The sequence below is a fragment of the Bos indicus x Bos taurus genome, chromosome 22, assembly GCF_003369695.1.
Source record: "Bos indicus x Bos taurus breed Angus x Brahman F1 hybrid chromosome 22, Bos_hybrid_MaternalHap_v2.0, whole genome shotgun sequence".
Lineage (NCBI taxonomy): Eukaryota > Metazoa > Chordata > Mammalia > Artiodactyla > Bovidae > Bos > Bos indicus x Bos taurus.
Window position 1 is genome coordinate 36,968,595 of NC_040097.1, and position 18,240 is coordinate 36,986,834.

Genomic DNA, 18,240 nt, shown 5'->3' on the forward strand with positions numbered 1-18,240 from the left:
ATGCTATCCTGGGGGTATGGGGATGTCTGGTGTGGGAGAATAAAGAATGTGTTTGAAATGCTTCATCTTAAAATAGTCCTTTTTGGATTAATGGAAGCATATTATAGAGGGATAAATAGATGTATACTAATATGATAAAGAAAATTGCTATCATTATCACCATTTTATAGAAAGTGAAGCACAGAGAAGTTAAGTAACTTGTTCAAGCTCACACAGTAAGATGGAGAATCTAGGATACCAGGCTGCCCAACTCCAGAGTATGCTCCTTTGTACTTTGACAGTGAGACCTACCTCTAAAAGGTTGGACATATCTCCTGATGGAACGTTTTGGGTTAAGAAGCACTGTAAAAATAGGATACAGTTGCAATGGAGGGGAGGGGTAGCATGATGTTTTCAAGGAAGGAAGAGGAAAAAATCCTGGTTGACAAATGGAATAGAAAGTACAAATCAGTGAGGGAGGGAGGTCCTTGGGGTGGTAACTGGATTTGAATTGGTTTTTAGATTTGATCAGGTAATTGATAGGAACCTTTGAAGGATTATAGGCAGGAGGATAATGTTTAATTTTCTCTTTTGGAAAGGGCATTCTGACTTCACTGTGGAGAATGGATTTCAACCAGGGCTTTTCATTTCTTATTCATTTCCAAGTGAAAAACGCTACAGCAAAACAGAACGTTTTAGAGATCAATAAATGGCACAATTTAAAATGTCTGAAAGGAACTCTTTGGCTTCTTAATATAGAGTGCCTTCTGCAGAAGCTGAAAGTGACCCTAATCTGATAAGTGTAGCATTGATATTTTTAGCATTTATAGATATGAAGGGGAATGTCTCATTATTCAACCTAAGACATCACTTTGAGGAATTATAGCAGGTTTATCCTGAAAAGTTCCATCTTCCCCTTGAAAAAAATGGTTAGTTTTATTTTTAAAAGTGTTTATTTCTTTATTTGGCTGGGCCTGGTCTTGGTTGCAGCATGCAGGATCTTTGATCTCCGTTGTGGCATGTGGGATCTTTGAGTTGCAGCACGTGGGATCTCGTTCCCTGACCAGGGACCAAACCTGGGCCCCTGCATTGGGAGTGCAGTCTTAGACACTGGATCACCAGTGAAGTCCCCCCAAATGGTTAATTTTATATTTTTCTTCCAACCTTTGCTGTTCTGGAGCTGCTAACAAATTTTCATGAGGAACTTGATGATTATCATTGGCCTCTGTTTCTGAGAAAACTGCAGAGACTTGGTGCTTCTGAATGGCATTTGTTGCCACCACTCTGATGTATGTGAGAGCGTAGACTGAGTAGGTTGCGATCTTCTAAGACCAGAGATGGGAAATTATTGAGGTTGGAGAATCCACGTCTTCTGTAACCATGATTACAAAAATTGATTCAGTGAAGATTCATCAAGGTTTGCCAAAATAAGTAGGTGAAAAACTTTTAGAGAAAATGACATAAAGTCTCAAAGTATTTTCCAAATGTTACTTACTAATTACAAAAGTAAAATGATACCTTTACATTTATAATAGAGAAATCTGGTGATCAAGCTTAATGCCACCAATAACAGGGTAAACTGACAATCCCTCCCTCCAAATGCAGCGCACTGAGAAATCAGTATCACCTACTTTCCCAGGTCGCTCAGTGATAAAGAGCCTGCCTGCCAGTGCAGGAGATGCAGGTTCGATCCCTGGGTTCGGAAGATCTGGAGAAGGAAATGGCAGCCCACTCTGGTATTCTTACCTGGAAAATTCCCATGGACAGAGGAGCCTGGCATGCTACAGTCCAGGGGTCACAGAGACAGACACGACTTAGCAACTGAACAACAAAAACATGATATTATATACATTAAATATTTTATGTTTTTAAAGTCAACAGTAACTAGTAAAGCTTCAAAAAAATATGTGGTGATTTCTTAAAGTGGCATAAGGGTTAAGTTTTAGGATGTCTGCTACTTTCAAATGACTCAGAGAGAAATGAATATAACAGAGAGAAGGAAGAAGGAAAGGAGAGAGAAGAAAGAGTAAAAGCATAAAGCAGTCATGAAAATGTTCACCTTAGTTCTAAGTCAAAAATATATGGGTATTCAATGTATCATTCTTCCAACTTTCTTCTAAGTCTGAAATTATTCAAAAAAAGGGGAGGAGGAGAAGGAAGTCCAGATGATCAAGTTGAAATTAGTGCTCCATTATCTTATCTAAAGTTATTACATGTTATATGTTATTTTAGATCAACCCTACCCATCAATTTTAAGATTTAATACATTTCCTTTATTTTGTATCAACTTGTTTTAAAATGTCAAACTTTAGAACCACTGGCTTATTGTAGACAAACAAACTTAAGAACATTTTCCATTATGAACATGATCAGAAAAGGAAAAGAAATTGCCAACAGTGAAAAATAAATGTTCTGCATAATAAAGTTTAAGAAAAACCCGTATCTGCCATTTGTGAGCTAGGGCTCTTGGACAGCTTGCTCATATCTCTGGTTCTCAGTGTCTTCATCTATGAAACAGGAATGGTAAAGACACCTAACTCATAGGGTTGTGATGAAGAGTAAACAATTCATGTAAATTGCATAGCAGTTTCTGACAAACACTCAAAATTATGATGGTCCATGGCAGAAAACTTAAAGTGTCTCTGGACAGAAGTCATCCTTCTGCTGTATTATTCAGTGCTCCGAATAAATCTCCCCTAAAAAAATAAATTAAAAACTGTCTTAAATTTTAAAAGTCTCAAATATACCACTTAGAATAGAACAGGTGTATACTTTAGAGTTATATATGATTATGTGACTGTATCATGTAGATTATATAAACTTTAGATTTCTAGAATTAAAGGTTGATTTCCCTACATTTGTCATTTGCTAGTAGTGTTTCTACATCATATAGATGCAGAGCATAGGAGGGTATAAATTTAGACAGAGGTTTCTCTGAAAAGAGCTTTTAAAATCGCTCAAGAGAATCTTGAACTCTGCCTTAATCTTTGATTTCCATGTATTCTACAATTGTCTGTTCCTCTCTATCTGGAATCAGTCCATTTTGGAAAAACAAATAAAAACTTTAATCCATTTTCTCAATGCAGGTAGGAAAGAAACCAGGCATCGTATTCCTCTTTTTTGATCCATAAAATATAAGAAAATTTTAGCCCATTCTAATCAGACACTCACTTCTTTCCTAAAGTAACACTGGTAATCTAACCATGTATAGGCCTTTCTGGATTTGGTTCTGTTTCTCTCAGTTTCCATCCTCTGGGTACCCTTTGCTCGTCTTGTTTCATCTGCATCAGATCTAGGGGGAGACAGTTTCTGTTTAAGAAACAAAGGTGAGCTGTGACTCCCCTCATGTGAAAGCCTGAACAAGGCTTTTTGCAGTTGATAGAAGGGATGCCAAAGAGTGAAATGAAAAGCTCCTGCCATCTCCCTAGCGCCTACTCTCCCTGGAGCCGACCAAAGAGCTCAGAAGTAGATCTGGAGTCCACGGGGCACTACATTAGTGATAAAGCTGATTATAAATAATAATGACCTTAGTGGATGATGAGAAGTGCAGTAAACTTTTTCTGAGCCAGCTGGGATGATGTAGGATATACACTATAAATACATGGAGTTTGTAAGGAAAGCAGATACTGAGAGAGACGATTTTTCTCCCCCATAATTTAAATGGACAGTGGACTTAGTAGGTGCATAATAAAGTGTTGTTGAATGAGTAAACAAAAGAGGTCTAACAACTGAATTCCTAAGGGAAGTCCATGCATTGAAACATATCTGTATTTAATCCCAAATGAAATAATGTTTGTTGCTCCGCTGCTGCTGCTGCTGCTAAGTCGCTTCAGTCGAGTCCGACTCTGTGCGACCCCAGAGACGGCAGCCCACCAGGCTCCCCCGTCCCTGGGATTCTCCAGGCAAGAACACTGGAGTGGGTTGCCATTTCCTTCTCCAATGCATGAAAGTGAAAAGTGAAAGTGAAGTCGCTCAGTCGTGTCCGACTCTTAGTGACCCCATCGACTGCAGCCCACCAGGCTCCTCCGTCCATGGGATTTTCCAGGCAAGAGTGCTGGAGTGGGGTGCCATGTTTGTCGCTCAGTTGTGTCCAACTCTTTGCAACCCCCATGGACTGTAGCCTGTGAGGCTTCTCTGTCCATGGGTTTTCCCAGGCAAGAATACTGGAGTTGATTGCATTTCCTCCTCTAGGAGATCTTCCCGACCCAGGGATCAAACCCAGGTCTTCCCACATTGCAGGCAGATTCTTTACTGTCTGAGCCACCAGGGAAGACTTTTAATCCCAACTGTCTATTAAAACTGTATCTATTTCAGGAGTAAGATCACATTCCTGAAATGAGAACATAAGAAAGGATATCCATCTGTTTAGGGAAAATTATAAAGAAAAAAATATGCATGGGATTACATGGCCATCCGTTTTCTTCGACATGTGTTCATTGGTTTCCATGCTGGTGGACTGGGAGAAGGTACGGAGCTGGACTGAGGTTTGTTCTCAGTTCTGTTTGGTTTTGAGAGAAGGAGGAGGAGGGAGCAGAGGGCCAGATTTGGTACTTGTTCTGACTTGACTTTTTTACGTAGTCATTCTGCCACCAGCCATTTGTTCTAAGGCCCACATTTGTTTGCACTAACAGGCTTGGAATTACAGTATTTTCTCAGCTTTTGGACTTACTTGTTGGACTGAATCTTGTAATTTTTGTGAAAGCATACTGTAAAGTCTAAAGTAACTTTCAAGGCAAAGCAGTCCATTTGCTACTGCTGCTATATTTAGACCACCACCAGTTAAACTTCGTCAGTTTTTAATCTTAGCTCTCAATTCCTAAGTATGAGGACTTCATCAAGATTCCTTTGGGTCAGCATTTCACAGATGTGGCACTGTTGACAGATGGGGACAGATAATTTTGAAGGAGGGACTGTCCTGGGCATTGCAGCCTATTTAGCAGTATCCCTGGCCTCTATCCGTCAGATCCCACTTGTGCCTCACCGCCTCTCCCCCCACCCCCGCCCCGAGGTGTGACAGTCAAAAACTAATCTTTTAAAACTTACTGTTTTTTTGTTGGAAGAAAAATCGGAATCTTCTGAGGGAAAGAATTTTTGTTCTCAGATGGTAATAAAATTGACATGTATTCTTTGGCCAGTGTAATAACGATGAATCAAGTCTGCCCTTAAAAGCAAATGAGAAATACCATTGGCAAAAGCATTTAGATAAGAAATACCATTTGCAAAACCATTTGTCTACAATTTGTCTCTCTTCTTTTCCTTCTCTCTCTCTTCACACACATGTAGACACACAGGCACATGCATGCACACTTTAAATTAATAGATAATTTTTGTTAACGATAGCTCCAAATTTCTGAGTAGCTGCTGCTGCTGCTGCTGCTAAGTCACTTCAGTCGTGTCCGACTCTTCGAGACCCCATAGACGGCAGCCCATCAGGCTCCCGCGACCCTGGGATTATCCAGGCAAGAAGACTGGAGTGGGTTGCCATTTCCTTTTCCAATGCATGAAAGTAAAAAGTGAAAGTGAAGTCGCTCAGTCGTGTCCGACTCTTCGCAACCCCATGGACTACAGCCTACCAGGCTCCTCCATCCATGGGATTTTCCAGGCAAGAGTACTGGAGTAGGGTGCCATTGCCTTCTCCGTCTGAGTAGCTAGTGGTAGATAAATATTGAGGCATACTGCTTTATTTATCTAACTTGTAGGTGAACTTGATGTCATTGTGACATAGCTTTAAAAACGGGCGATTTTCTCTGCAGATTGTTTGAAGTTTGTGATCCCAGTCTTGGCGTGTCCTTGTTAAAAGAGTCTGATGACTTTCTGGAAAAATGAATATGGCCACACACTTTCTTGTGTGGATCCATACTTGAGGCTTGTTTCTTGATTAATTTCTTACTGGCTCCTTCTCTTTCAGTTAGAAAAGAAAGTCCAGTCAGGCTGCTTAGATTAGCACTGCAGTGGGTGCCCTGGGCAGTGATTTCTGAACCATCCATTCCTTTGAAATTTTGTTCTCAGCTGGAAAAATGTCACAGTTATCTCAACTTTTGGCTCTTTTAGTGAGAGAGGCAAGGAATAGGAAGTATGAATACTTTCTAAAAGAAGTGGTGAGTAGCTATATGCACATCAAGTGACTTACTGCTGAAGATTCCAAAGCATTACAAAATATTGATTAAGCCTCAACTTGTTGGAAAATTACTGCCATAACTTTCATTTTTCCCCTAGATTTTCTGAAGCTCAGAACTGTATTTAACTTGCTGAATCTTGTGTTGTGGCCAGAAAGAGACCTCAGGAGCCCCATTCCCTAGGTTCTTATTAGCCTTGCCAAGAGTGTTTTTAAAAATGTAGATAGTTCCAGAGAGATGCACTTTTTAAATAATTTCCACCTAAAGTGTAAAACAATCATTGTATGTTTTTGGCTTCCAAAATATATTCTGGGTTAATATATCAGGTCCTACTGTATTTATGAAGATAGTCTCTTCTGTTTATAGTTACTAAACACTTTGGTCTTTTTCTCCTTCTATTGCTATATTTATTTTGACATTAATGTTGGATTTGACCTTAAAAGAAAAAAAAAAAACATTACCCAAATGTAGGTTTTTACTATAAACCACTTCATATTTTAAATGGTATGTCTCAGGGGAGAAATGTATGAAGAATTGATGGAAGTTAGAAATTTTTAGTTAGTAATTATCACCTACCATTAGAAACAAGTGCAAATCACATGATGTCAAAGTGAATCTATTGCATACCATAATCAAAGATGAATCAAAGTAATTACCAGGCAAAGAGGGACTGAATAGAACTTAAAACCAATTAAACTATTTCGACTGTACCACTGAATAAACATGTTAGTATTTTAATTTGCTCCTCTTTTCATTTGCTTCAGCAATATGTTTGTTAATATAACTGAGATGCACAATTGCTATTTAATTAACCTACTTTTGTCAGCACCTCACATGAGCTGCATGAAGTAGATGTGCTAAAGTCTCAATAATGATGAGCCAGATAAAAATAACAAACATGAGATTTGTGCCAGTCATTTTAGGAGTTATGCCAAATCGCAAAAATACCCATGGGAATGTTTAAAAAATAGTTACTTTAAAGAAACTGGATTGACAATAGTCACAGAAACAAATGTATTGAACCAATATAAAACTACTCAAAAGTTTAGTGAACTTTCTTAAGTTTAATACTGTTTCATCATCCCTCAGTGTGTATATTGTTACTATTAATTATTGATAGTATGTCTACTTGAGGCCTTGTATCTACTTTGGAATAAGTGAGTTGGAAATGGATATAGAAATATCTGGTAGATGCATCTTTTGCAAAATCAAGTATTCTTTGGGTGAATTGCATGCGTGAGTGCTCAGTCACTCAGGTGTATACAACTCTCTGCAATCCCATGGACTATAGCCCACCAGGATCCTCTGTCCATGGTACTCTTCAGGCAAGAATGCTGGAGTGGGTTGCCATTTCTTCCTCCAGGGAATCTTCCTGACCCAGGGATCAAACCAGCTGCTCCTGTACCTCTTGCATTGGCAGGTGGATTCTTTACCACTGAGCCACCTAGGAAACTCCTTGGGTGAGTTATTTTTCTAGTTATTCAGTAAAGCATCATAAAAGTATAGATCCATTTTTCTGTGATTCCCTGATGCCAATATCAAAAACCCTAGGGCAGCATGAATTGTCTTGACCTTGATGATACACATTTTTCCACATAGATGACATGACTGACAACATGAAGAGAAGCTCTTTCTTTATTTACTTTGGATAGTAGGAGTGTAAAAAAGTAGGATAGAACAATCTCATTTAAATCGAAGAAGTCTCTTTCCCCACAAATCAAAGTAGTGATGAAAGAAAATTTTGACCAGACTTGTGGCTCTTCATCCAGATGTTTTACTCTCAGGCAGACAGAGTTTGTATAGAAATAGCCAAAACCATCTTCTGGCCAACCTTTTATTTTTCCTTTTATACATTTATAATTTACTCACATTTACTGATCAATGATGCTGCTTCCAGTTCTTTAAACAGCTGCATATTAGCCATTTTCTCATGGGACCCTCAAAGGTAACAAGACCTCCCAATTTAGGACAGCTTTTTTTAAAAAAAGCATAGCTGGGACTTCCCTGGGCATCCAGTGGTTAAGACTTCACACTTTCAATGAAGGGGGCATGGGTTCGATTCCTGGTGGCGGAACTAGGATCCCACTGAAGTGTAATGTGACCAAAAAAGAAAAAGGCATCACACTTACATTCTCTTCCCATTACTCAAGTCACTGCTATGAAATGTAAGCACTTTTCTAACAGAGACCTACTTTCTAGCTCTCAGAACAATAGTAGACTGTCTTATCTGTGAGAGTCCTCAGAGATCTGGACCAAGGCCCTATTGTACAGATAAGAAAAACAGGGCTCAGAGATGTATAGTAATATTGTAGATCATCTCATTTTTGTAGCACTGTGAGCATTAGAACTCAGATTTTCTTTCTGCCTAATTTCTGCCCCGCCTTTTATCACATAGGCCTATTTGTGTATGTTGGAATCTTAAATTATAACATAGGTGCCTTAATCACAGCCTTTGATGAGTGACACAAAAGCCAAGTCTCCTTTCTCTGAAAGAGAATATTTTACATCCCTAACCCATGCTTGCTTAAGTAAGGTCAAATTTACATAAGCAAATGTCTTCGGGGCCTGGCAGGTAGCGTATATGAGCAAAAGCAGGAGTTGGCACCCTCTTGGTAAAGTGCAGAACACATGTTCTGTTTAAAAATGTTCACATTCAAATTCTAAAATCTCTCTCTTGCCAAACCAAGCATGTCCATAGGCTACTAGTTCGCAACTCCGAACTGCATCACCATGCAGACAGAGTAAAGAAGACTATTATTCCAGATACACAAGCGGAATCAGCATCACCACTTCCTTTTTGATTATTTGAGGTCCTAAGTTCTATGCCAAACCCTCTGCTTTGAAAGCCCTGGACTTCCAGGTGTGAGAAGAATCATGTATTTGCAGACAGAAAATGTCCCCGGACTATCTTTAGTCCAGTCAGTCTCCCCAAAGTCTAGATCTGCAAAGAATATACACACGCGTGTCCCATAAGATCCAGAGGGGAAATGATGCAGTTTCCTGAGAATTGTAAAAAAAAAAAACCCGAACAGACAAACCACATCACAGGGCAAACCCACCATATGTACCAAATAACCAGTGTCATTATATTCTGTAGATGAGGAATTACATAAATTTCCCATTGGGAAGGAAGCCTTAATCTCTGCTGCCCCTCCCTTGAAATCTATAAACAGCTGTGTATCCTCGAAAGGTTGAACACATTTGATCGGGGAACCAAGTTGATTTCCTAATCAGGTTCGATGTGAGCAGAGCCAGCTAGAAATGTGCGTGATTCTCCCAGTGTGCGTCTTTGATTCATGCGCTAATTATGTCGATCCTTTGGGGAACACAGCCACGAAGCTGGGTCCTCCTTGATTAATGCTGGCCGAGAGCCATGCAGCGCGCAGCGGAGAGCGGTTCAGCATCTCTAGTCCCAGCTGAGAATATGGTCCCATTATCTCCCAGCTGCCTAAGCAATCCATAAGGCCCTGTTCTGCGTGGATGATCAGTGTAGTGGAAGCAGGGACTTGCTGAGAGCTGAAATCTCTGTTTGATTTGCTGTAACGTGTAAAGCGAAACTGGGACATTTTACTTTGCAGTCTGTAAGTACCAAGGTTTTTTTTTTTTTTTTTTTTTTTTTTTCCCCTCTTCCTCTCTATAGCTCCATGTGAATGTGACTTTGCAAGCTGCATTTGATTTTCTGTTCCATCGCTCTTTGTTGAATCAAGCTGGTGAGGCAGAGTGTAATCTGTTTAGAGCTTGCTGTTTCTGTCAGATCTCTTTTGTAATTGATTCATATGAGGAAATAAGAGACCTTTCAGAATGCTTTCATAGAAGTTAAAAATTATTGGCTTTGTTTGGAATTAGGAAGCATGGGCATATTTTCTGTGGTGCTCAGGATGCTTCAAGCATATATTTATCTTCTTCTGTATCTCTGGCCATTGTGAGAAAAATGTAAGTAGAAGTCGTGTCTATATGTAAAGAGATCATCTTACTTGGGTGTCTGTGTAAAAGAAGCATGTGTCTGTATTTCCAGAATTTATGTAAGATAGTTTATTTTGTGGCTCTCTGCTGCCACTAAGGAATGCAGAAACAGGAAAGTTTCTCTTGTTTTTCAGTTGCATGCTTTTTAGAAACTTTGCCAGAGATGGGAGTGACGAGTAGGAATATTTGCAAATATGAGCTATGTATCTCCATTTTTCATTCTGTGGGAAGGTGTTTAAAAATAAGTTTGTCTAGCCCATTTTTGCTTTTGAATACACTACTTTTTATGAAGAGACGTGAATTTTAAAAAGCAAAAAATACCAGTTCAGCTCCAGGTTCATTTATCCTTCATATGTCTCCAAATGCAGTCTATCAGATTAGCACTTGTTATCCATGCAAGATTGAATTGATCATAAAAATGATATTAGAAATTAATATTGTTAATAATGTTTGCATGATGTCTTTCAGATGATCAATGCCTTAGTGAAATTAAAGATTGTTATCACTATGGAAAAGGATATATGGATTTCTTGTCTGGATTTCCCCTAACCTAAATATAAACCACATTCTTTTTCCTGGGTTAAAGGTAGAACAATCGAGCTGCTGTAAGAATAGAATTTGAATATAAGAGGCTTTAACCACTTGAACCAATTGCCAGAGCTGAGATGGACCAAAGTGAACTTCAAATCATTCCTACCTGCAAAGGGGAATTGAAATGCCCTCATTGAGCTTGAGTCCATGCAGCCAGAGGTTCATGCAGTTTCCGGAGTGCAAACACACTTTTTCTGAATAGGCAGTAAGTCTCAAAGTAGAGAGAAACCACAGGCTGTGAAGTATGAAAGTGTCTCACTGGTAAGGACAGAGGATCTTCTCATTAGATTTGGTTGAGGGGAATGATGCAAGGGGAGAGAAGACTCAAAATAGCTGGTTGTGTACATGAGCGCTGGCATTTTCAGAGCCTGAGGTTTGGAGAGGAAAAGGTAACAAACCAGTAATGAACACTTACCATCTGGCAAGACGAAGCAGGAGGAGAAAAGCCGTGGTGCCTCTGGGTAGCCAGCAGTCCCAGGGTTGTGCTCAAGGAGAAGTCTGTTCTCTGAGAAAAAGTAAGTGTGTTTAAGGGTCTGAAATACGGAAACCTGAAATAATGGCAGGTGAATTTGATGGTTATATTTCTGCTAAACAAAAGATCAGCCTCATGCCTTCTTCCCAAACTGAACTGATGACTTCTGCAAGTGATGGTTCCTGGGGAAGCCTCAGCTATATTTTTAATAATAGTTTATGTTACTCTAACTGGTGCAAGTACATAATCTCTTGAAGGTATGTACTTATTTAAAATGATGACAGACACAGAAATAGAGGTAGTTAAGGTCCAATGATTTTTGTAGTTGCTTGTTTAGCCTAAATAATTTAGTACGTGTTTTCCTTTGAATTTTGGTTTTGTGTGTGTGACTCTTGAATTCTTATATGTATGTGTGTGTGTGTGTGTGTGTGTGTGTGAGCATGTGGTGTATGTGTGTGTATATAAACATACATATTAATATATATGTATGTACATATGTATGTAACTTTTACCTTTTGTAGGGAAGTACTTTTCTGAAGTAGTGAAGTTTGACTTCTATTTTTCTATTCAAACATTTAGAAATTTCAACTCCTGTGATGTTAATTTTTTTTTTGGAGGCTGGTCACCTCAAAGAGCCAAGAGACATTTGCTAGATTTACAGTGTGCTCCTAATACTTTAGAAATATTTTTTACTATTTACTAAAAATTGGGACACCCCCAAGTTGTGCTTAATCTGTAGAAAAGGTGATTGGATGCTTCAGGGGTTAGTTTAGGGTCTGGTCATTTGACAGATGGGAAGACCAGATGGGTGTTACATATACCTGGTATAAGTCCCTCTTATACCAGTAAGAGGAACTTTTAAAGTCATGGTGATTTGATTGGCCTTCAATATAAATTTTAAATGGTATAAAAGATAAACATCTTGCATTTTGTATGTAAAAGTAGCATATGTCTCTATGTGTTGCAAGCATGCATCCAGATCCACCCAATAAGCCCTGTAGACGGTTTCTGTGCTGCTCGCAGTTCAGGACTCCCTCAGCCTCCAGAAGGTGCTGGGATTGAACAAAGTAAAGAATCCTGTGGGAAGGGGCACAGCATCAGGGAGAGAAGCCTCCTGGCATCTGTGCTTGGGGCCCTTGCCTCACTGTCATATCTGTCCCGAAGCTGCTGGACTAAGCACGTAGCCCTCAGTAGCGTTTGTCAGTAGGTCCTCTTCACACACAAACTGCAGCCCAGCCCTGCTTGATGGATTGTGCCCAGAAATGTGAATTGGGGCAGGAAGTTCTGTAAACTTTTCCCCCAGACATTCAAAAGTGAATATGGTTGAATGGAAAACTATGAATTTAAAAACCTAAAAATTTGGGTTTTAGGATTTTGGGTTTTGGATTTTAAATGTTAACCCTCAACTCTGCATTATCAGAGTGTCCATTCTATAGGGTATCACCTGGGCCAGTGGAAGCTTATGTGAACCCTTTTTAAGTTGCTGTGCAAACTAACAGGCTGCTTCATCTCTCTGTGATTCAGTATCCCCTGTAAAGTGGTCTGATTTTTTAGATACTTTCTAGATGAGAAAAATCTGTGATCTCATGACATCTCATCCTAGCCTCTTACTGACTCCTGATAGCTGTTCAGATTACCTCAGGACTGGGCAAAATGCAATATAATTGTCATTCAAAACAAGTTGGATTCTTTTTTTCTTCTTCCTTTTCTCCCCTTCTGCTTCCTTTCTTCTTTTGTTCTTCCCACCCTCCCTTCCTTCTTTCTTCCCTTCCTTCCTTCCTTCTTTTTACTATCTCTCTTTCTGCCCTATCCCTGGTTCCCTTTTACCCCGCCTCCCTTTTTCCCTGCCTCACTCCATTTTTTCATTAGTGAGTTATTCTAAAGTCAAACAGAAAGAGTTAGGATTGTCTGTTTTTTTGTATAACCTGTTTGTCTGTCACCTTTTCTTATGAGAGGTCATTTAGATATAAATGATACACTGATACAGTTCTCTGTTGTATATTGTGTTTATTTAGTCCTAGGCATATGTGTGGAAAAAGCACAGTGAAAGTTATGGATATTCATATGTGTGTGTGTAGATTGTCCTTATTAATTTTTAAAGTGAGAGAATAGTTTATCTTATTTTCTAAATTGAAGGTAACTAAGCAGATTCATCCTGATTTATTCAGCTGACAACATTTAATTTAAAAATAAAAACAAAATGTCACAACAGAGAATCAGCTTCAGGTTTGGAGGATATTAAAGAACTTGACTTTTAAGAAGGAAAAGAAGTTCACCCAAGGATTTTCTTTTTCCATAGGAAATGATAGTCTTTTTAGACAGTACAGGAAATGAAAACCAGAAATGATTTTATTAAGAAATATATACTTGACAGCATCATCATGCAAGCAACTTTGTGACACCCAAGAGAGTTAAAAGAAAAAAAACAGCATGGAAAAATTTTATTCATTCTATGTTTATTGTAATCTCAGACTGTTCATTAGTAGATAAGACTCTAAGTTAAAACTGACAAATGATGAATTTTTTGAACCCACTACTAATGACTCTGGGACTTCTCGAGGTACTCAAACCAAATTGTGAGTGAATTGTGTTTTAAGTATCTTCACTACATGTCCTGGTAGAAACAAAATTAATTTCAGAATTGATATTTATAATACAAGAATAGTAGTGCTTTTTGTTTCTGTCACTTTTAAGTGAAATTAAAATGCACATTGACTTATTAGCTGAAATGGCACAAAATAATTGCAGGCTAATATTCTACTTAACAGTTGACAGCGTTTATATATATTTTTAACATCCAGTGTGTATACTCTGAGATGGATGATAAGTGTCCATTTGATGACATTAATAGCCTGGATGGGCTTTACTGCTTATGCCTGAGCAGGGTAGTGTTATGACGGCTTTTAAATGCAAGTTGGAATGTTAACTTTTAGGAAATCTATCCATGTGGCTTATTTTGAATATTAATATTATTCCTTATTGAACTTGTAGACTATATTTGATGTGATCCATGCAGAATATAAAATTAATTTTCCAAATCTCATAAAATTGGGTAGATATCCCGACTTTTTAGGCAGCAGGCCCTGTAGTCATTAGAATCAGTAATGTGGAATAATTCCTCAGTTTTATAGTTGCATCCTTCCATGACCAAAATGATTTTGTACTTCAGTACTATTTCTATGCAACAACTATTATGGTGACAAATATGTCTGATAATTTGTGGCTCTCAAACCCCTGATTATAAAGTTACCAGGCAGCTTTGGGGTCACCACTTTGGGTTTTAAACCAGTGGATCTGATGACTTGAGATGTTCAATTCAATATCACTTAGTAATAGCTCCAGTAGTTTATCAGACTGTTTTACGTAGTGTAGTTAAAAAGGTAAAGCTGTAAATCAGTCTCGGACGTGGCGGAATGTTTTGTTCATGGTTTCCCGTATTCGTCTGTATTCCAGTATAGAAATGAGAGTCCTTCTGCATATTAGCATGAAATTTCTCAGTTGTTTCAAGGAAGGACCAGGATGATTTAATACTGAAAGGAGCTCATCAGAAGGAGCTGCACGGGAATAAAGTATTTCTATGGTTAGATATAAAATGTAGAGCTATAGATTCTGAGGTTATGACAGATTTTAGAGAAGAGGACTGTGCCAGGCCTTTGGCAAAAGGGACTCGAGGAGGCAGATTTAAGGTTCGCCAGAAGGAAACCCTATATCAAAGAATAGAAATCTGAGTGCCCTGAAAAAAAAATATGTAAACAAGTAAGTAGAGGAACAAAGGTATTGTGGTTGAAAGTGGTGCAGCTTCATGCTACAAAAGGGAAACTGTATGAGTGAATGAAAAATACTAAATGTCCAGGCACTGGGACTACATCCAGTAATTGTCATAGGTATTGCTTAGGGACTGTGAAAACAATGAAGAAATTTAAATTAAAGAGGCGATACAGATAAAAAGGAACGCCTTTGGTTTTTCACTGCTCAAACAAATTATAAAAATGTAATTCCCTTAAATGAAGTGTGTATCTTCACATCAGTGGTGCATTGTCTTATTTAGTGAGGACTTCTGGAATAGGGTGTATGTGTATCATGTTTCCTGTGGTAGGTTTTGGTAGACAAGTATTCATAAAAATTGTGTAACTGTCCATAAAGGCTACTAGTGGATTGTCTTCATACTTCTATTAATTTTTGAGTTTCTGATCCCCCAACACACATCCACACACCATTTATCTGTATTACTCCAGAGTCCCAGGAGAGGCAACTAGGAGGGTCTCAGGATTTTGCTTTTATTAAATCACTTCCATTGCTGAGAAGTAAATTTAAAGTTCCTATTGTGGGGTATGATGCACAAAGATTGAAGGCAGGAGGAGAATGGGATGACAGAGGATGAGATGGTTGGATGGCATCACCAACTCAATGGACATGAGTTTTAGTAAACTCCGGGAGTTGGTGATGGACAGGGAGGCCTGGCGTGCTGCAGTCCATGGGGTCGTGGGGAGCTGGACAGGACTGAGTGACTGAACTGAACTGATGCAAGGACTTCTAGAAATCATTTCACTTCACATTTTCTCTATGAAGCATCATATCCAGAGCAGTATGGTTAGGTCTCTGGAATAGTCAGATGAATGCCCTTGTCTATAGGACAGGAGCCTCTAAATGAGTTACATCAGTAATTATACATGGTCACTTGCAAGAACTTTGCCTCCAAGCTGCTTAGAATTCAATGCATTCGTGGCACCTTTCAGGTTGGTAGAGTTACTCATACACAGTCATGATGCTCGACCCCAGGGTGGGGAACAAGCACCATCTCCCTGAAGAGAATAAATCATGTGTTCACACATGGTCCCTGGCATCTTTATGATGTGTGTGTTAACTGTGAATCAGGTAATTTAAGGTGTATTACTCTTCCTCCCATCCAGCTGTCTGGCTGTGTGCTGAGGGCAAATAAAAACCAGCACATTTAGACTGACATAATCCTTCCCTGGTGTTCCCCCTCAGCTTTACCTTCAGGAATCCACCAGGGAATTCAGTTGATTGCTGTTGTTAACCTCCCTTGTAGTATTATATTTCTTATTGGAAGTACCTTTTTTGTGACATGCAAGTACATCTAAGAGATGTGAGAGCTTTAAAGATGACTTTTAACATTCTTACCTAAATTATTAGGAAAAAAAGTTTGTCAGCTAAGTGACACGTATGCATATGCCTGTGTGTATATATATATACATTGAAGCTAAAATATTTGCAAATCTTTTATGTTTAGCAATCTTCATGACTGAATGATACATTGGTTACAGTGGCATTTTTATGAAATTGTTTTCATAACATGTAAATAATATTCAAGATATTAATGTAAAGTGGTGGAATAAAATATTTCCCTTGGAAAACATCCTTGAGTTTGTATGTGATGTTTTTCGATATCAAAATTATATGAAAGGCAGAGTTATTAACCTGTTTGAAAGTCTGGATAAAGCTCTGGTAATTCCTTTAAAATACCTATTTTAGAAAATGTTTGCTCCATAAAGGAATTTTTCCTAGAGTGTGAAGCAAGTACCACTAATGGAATGTTTGATACCTTTAGGGTACAGATAGACACCTCTGATGATTTGTTAAAGGACAAGAAAAAAATAAGTAGTAAGTAAAATACATTATTTTACAGATATAACTGCTTAGGACAAAACTACAGTGATAAACTCTTTTCTAAAAAATATTTTTGGTTAACAGTTATAGCAGAATTTGTCATGGGGACATGCAGGTGACCCTGTCATAGGTTATTTCCTGTGATTTCAAGGATGGCCACCCTAGTAAATGGACAAACAGCCACATGAAACAAGGGAATATTAAGTTTGGAAATGATCTATATATTGTCTAATCTGACTTTCCTCCACTAGGGCTGGGGGCTTATTGAAAATGGTAAGTAGTGTGATTTGAATTGAGAATGGAATTTCCAAAACCTGTGGTGCTCTATCTCTCGTGAGAAGGTAACTCTTGAATTGCTCTCTAGATTCTGTGCTCATGCCACAATACTAGAATGCTACTGAGAGCCTGAAAACCCAACAAAGGGGTCTGTAGATATCAGCCTGAAAACATAAATGAGTGAGGTAGACCAGATGTCCCAAAATAGAGAATCCACAGATTTGATTATGGCCACAGTGTTGCTACCTATCACAAATATTAAATTTCTATTTCCTTGCTGTTTCAAAACTGGAGATGGACGTCATATACATCAGTTCAGTTCAGTGGCTCAGTCATGTCCTACTCTTTGCAACTCCATGGACTGCAGCATGCCAGGCTTCACTACCATTGCCAACTCCCAGAGCTTTCTCAAACTCATGTCCATTGAGTCAGTGATACCATCCAACTACCTCATCCTCTGTCATCCCCTTCTCCTGCTTTTAATCTTTCCCAGCATCAGAATCTTTTCCAATGAGTCAATTCTTCGCATCAGGTGGCCAAAGTATTGGAGTTTCAGCTTCAGCATCAGTTCTTCCAATGAGTATTCAGGATTGATTTCCTTTAGGATGGACTGGTTGGATCTCCTTGCAGTCCAAGGGACTCTCAAGAATCTTCTCCAACACCACAGTTCAAAAGCATCAATTTTTCAGCGCTCAGTTTCTTTATAGTCCAACTCTCACATCCATACATGACTACTGGAAAAACCATAGCCTTGACTAGATGGACATTTGTTGGCAAACTAATGTCTCTGCTTTTTAATATGCTGTCTAAGTTGGTCATAACTTTCCTTCCAAGGAGCAAGCGTCTTTTGCAGTCACCATCTGCAGTGATTTTGGAGCACCAGAAAAATAAAGTCAGCCACTGTTTCCATTGTTTCCCCATCTATTTGCCATGAAGTGATGGGACCAGATGCCAAGATCTTAGTTTTCTGAATGTTGAGTTTTAAGCCAACTTTTCACTCTCCTCTTGTACTTTCATCAAGAGACTCCTTAGTTCTTCTTCGCTTTCTGCCATAAGGGGGTGGTGTCATCTGCATATCTGAGGTTATTGATATTTCTCCTGGCAATCTTGATTCCAGCCTGTGCTTTATCCAGTCCAGCATTTCTCATGATGTACTCTTCATATAAGTTAAATAAGCAGGGTGACAATACACAACCTTGACTTACTCCTTTCCTG

The 18,240-nt window shown here is 38.8% G+C and overlaps 1 protein-coding gene across 7 annotated transcripts in view; it reads left to right on the top strand.

Annotated features, from left to right (window-relative positions):
• Positions 1–18,240, top strand: part of CNTN4 (contactin 4) — a 1,026,598-nt gene that overhangs the window by 422,614 nt on the left and 585,744 nt on the right. The window contains exon 1 of one of the 7 annotated variants that reach the window (XM_027522792.1): positions 9,593–9,676. The exons of 4 other annotated variants lie outside the window; for them this stretch is intronic. The gene's annotated coding sequence lies outside the window, so the exon portion shown is untranslated. Of the gene's footprint in view, positions 1–9,592; positions 9,677–9,785; positions 10,029–10,804; positions 11,165–18,240 lie in introns of those variants that run through there. 2 more of the 7 variants (XM_027522790.1, XM_027522791.1) reach the window with 2 other exon arrangements.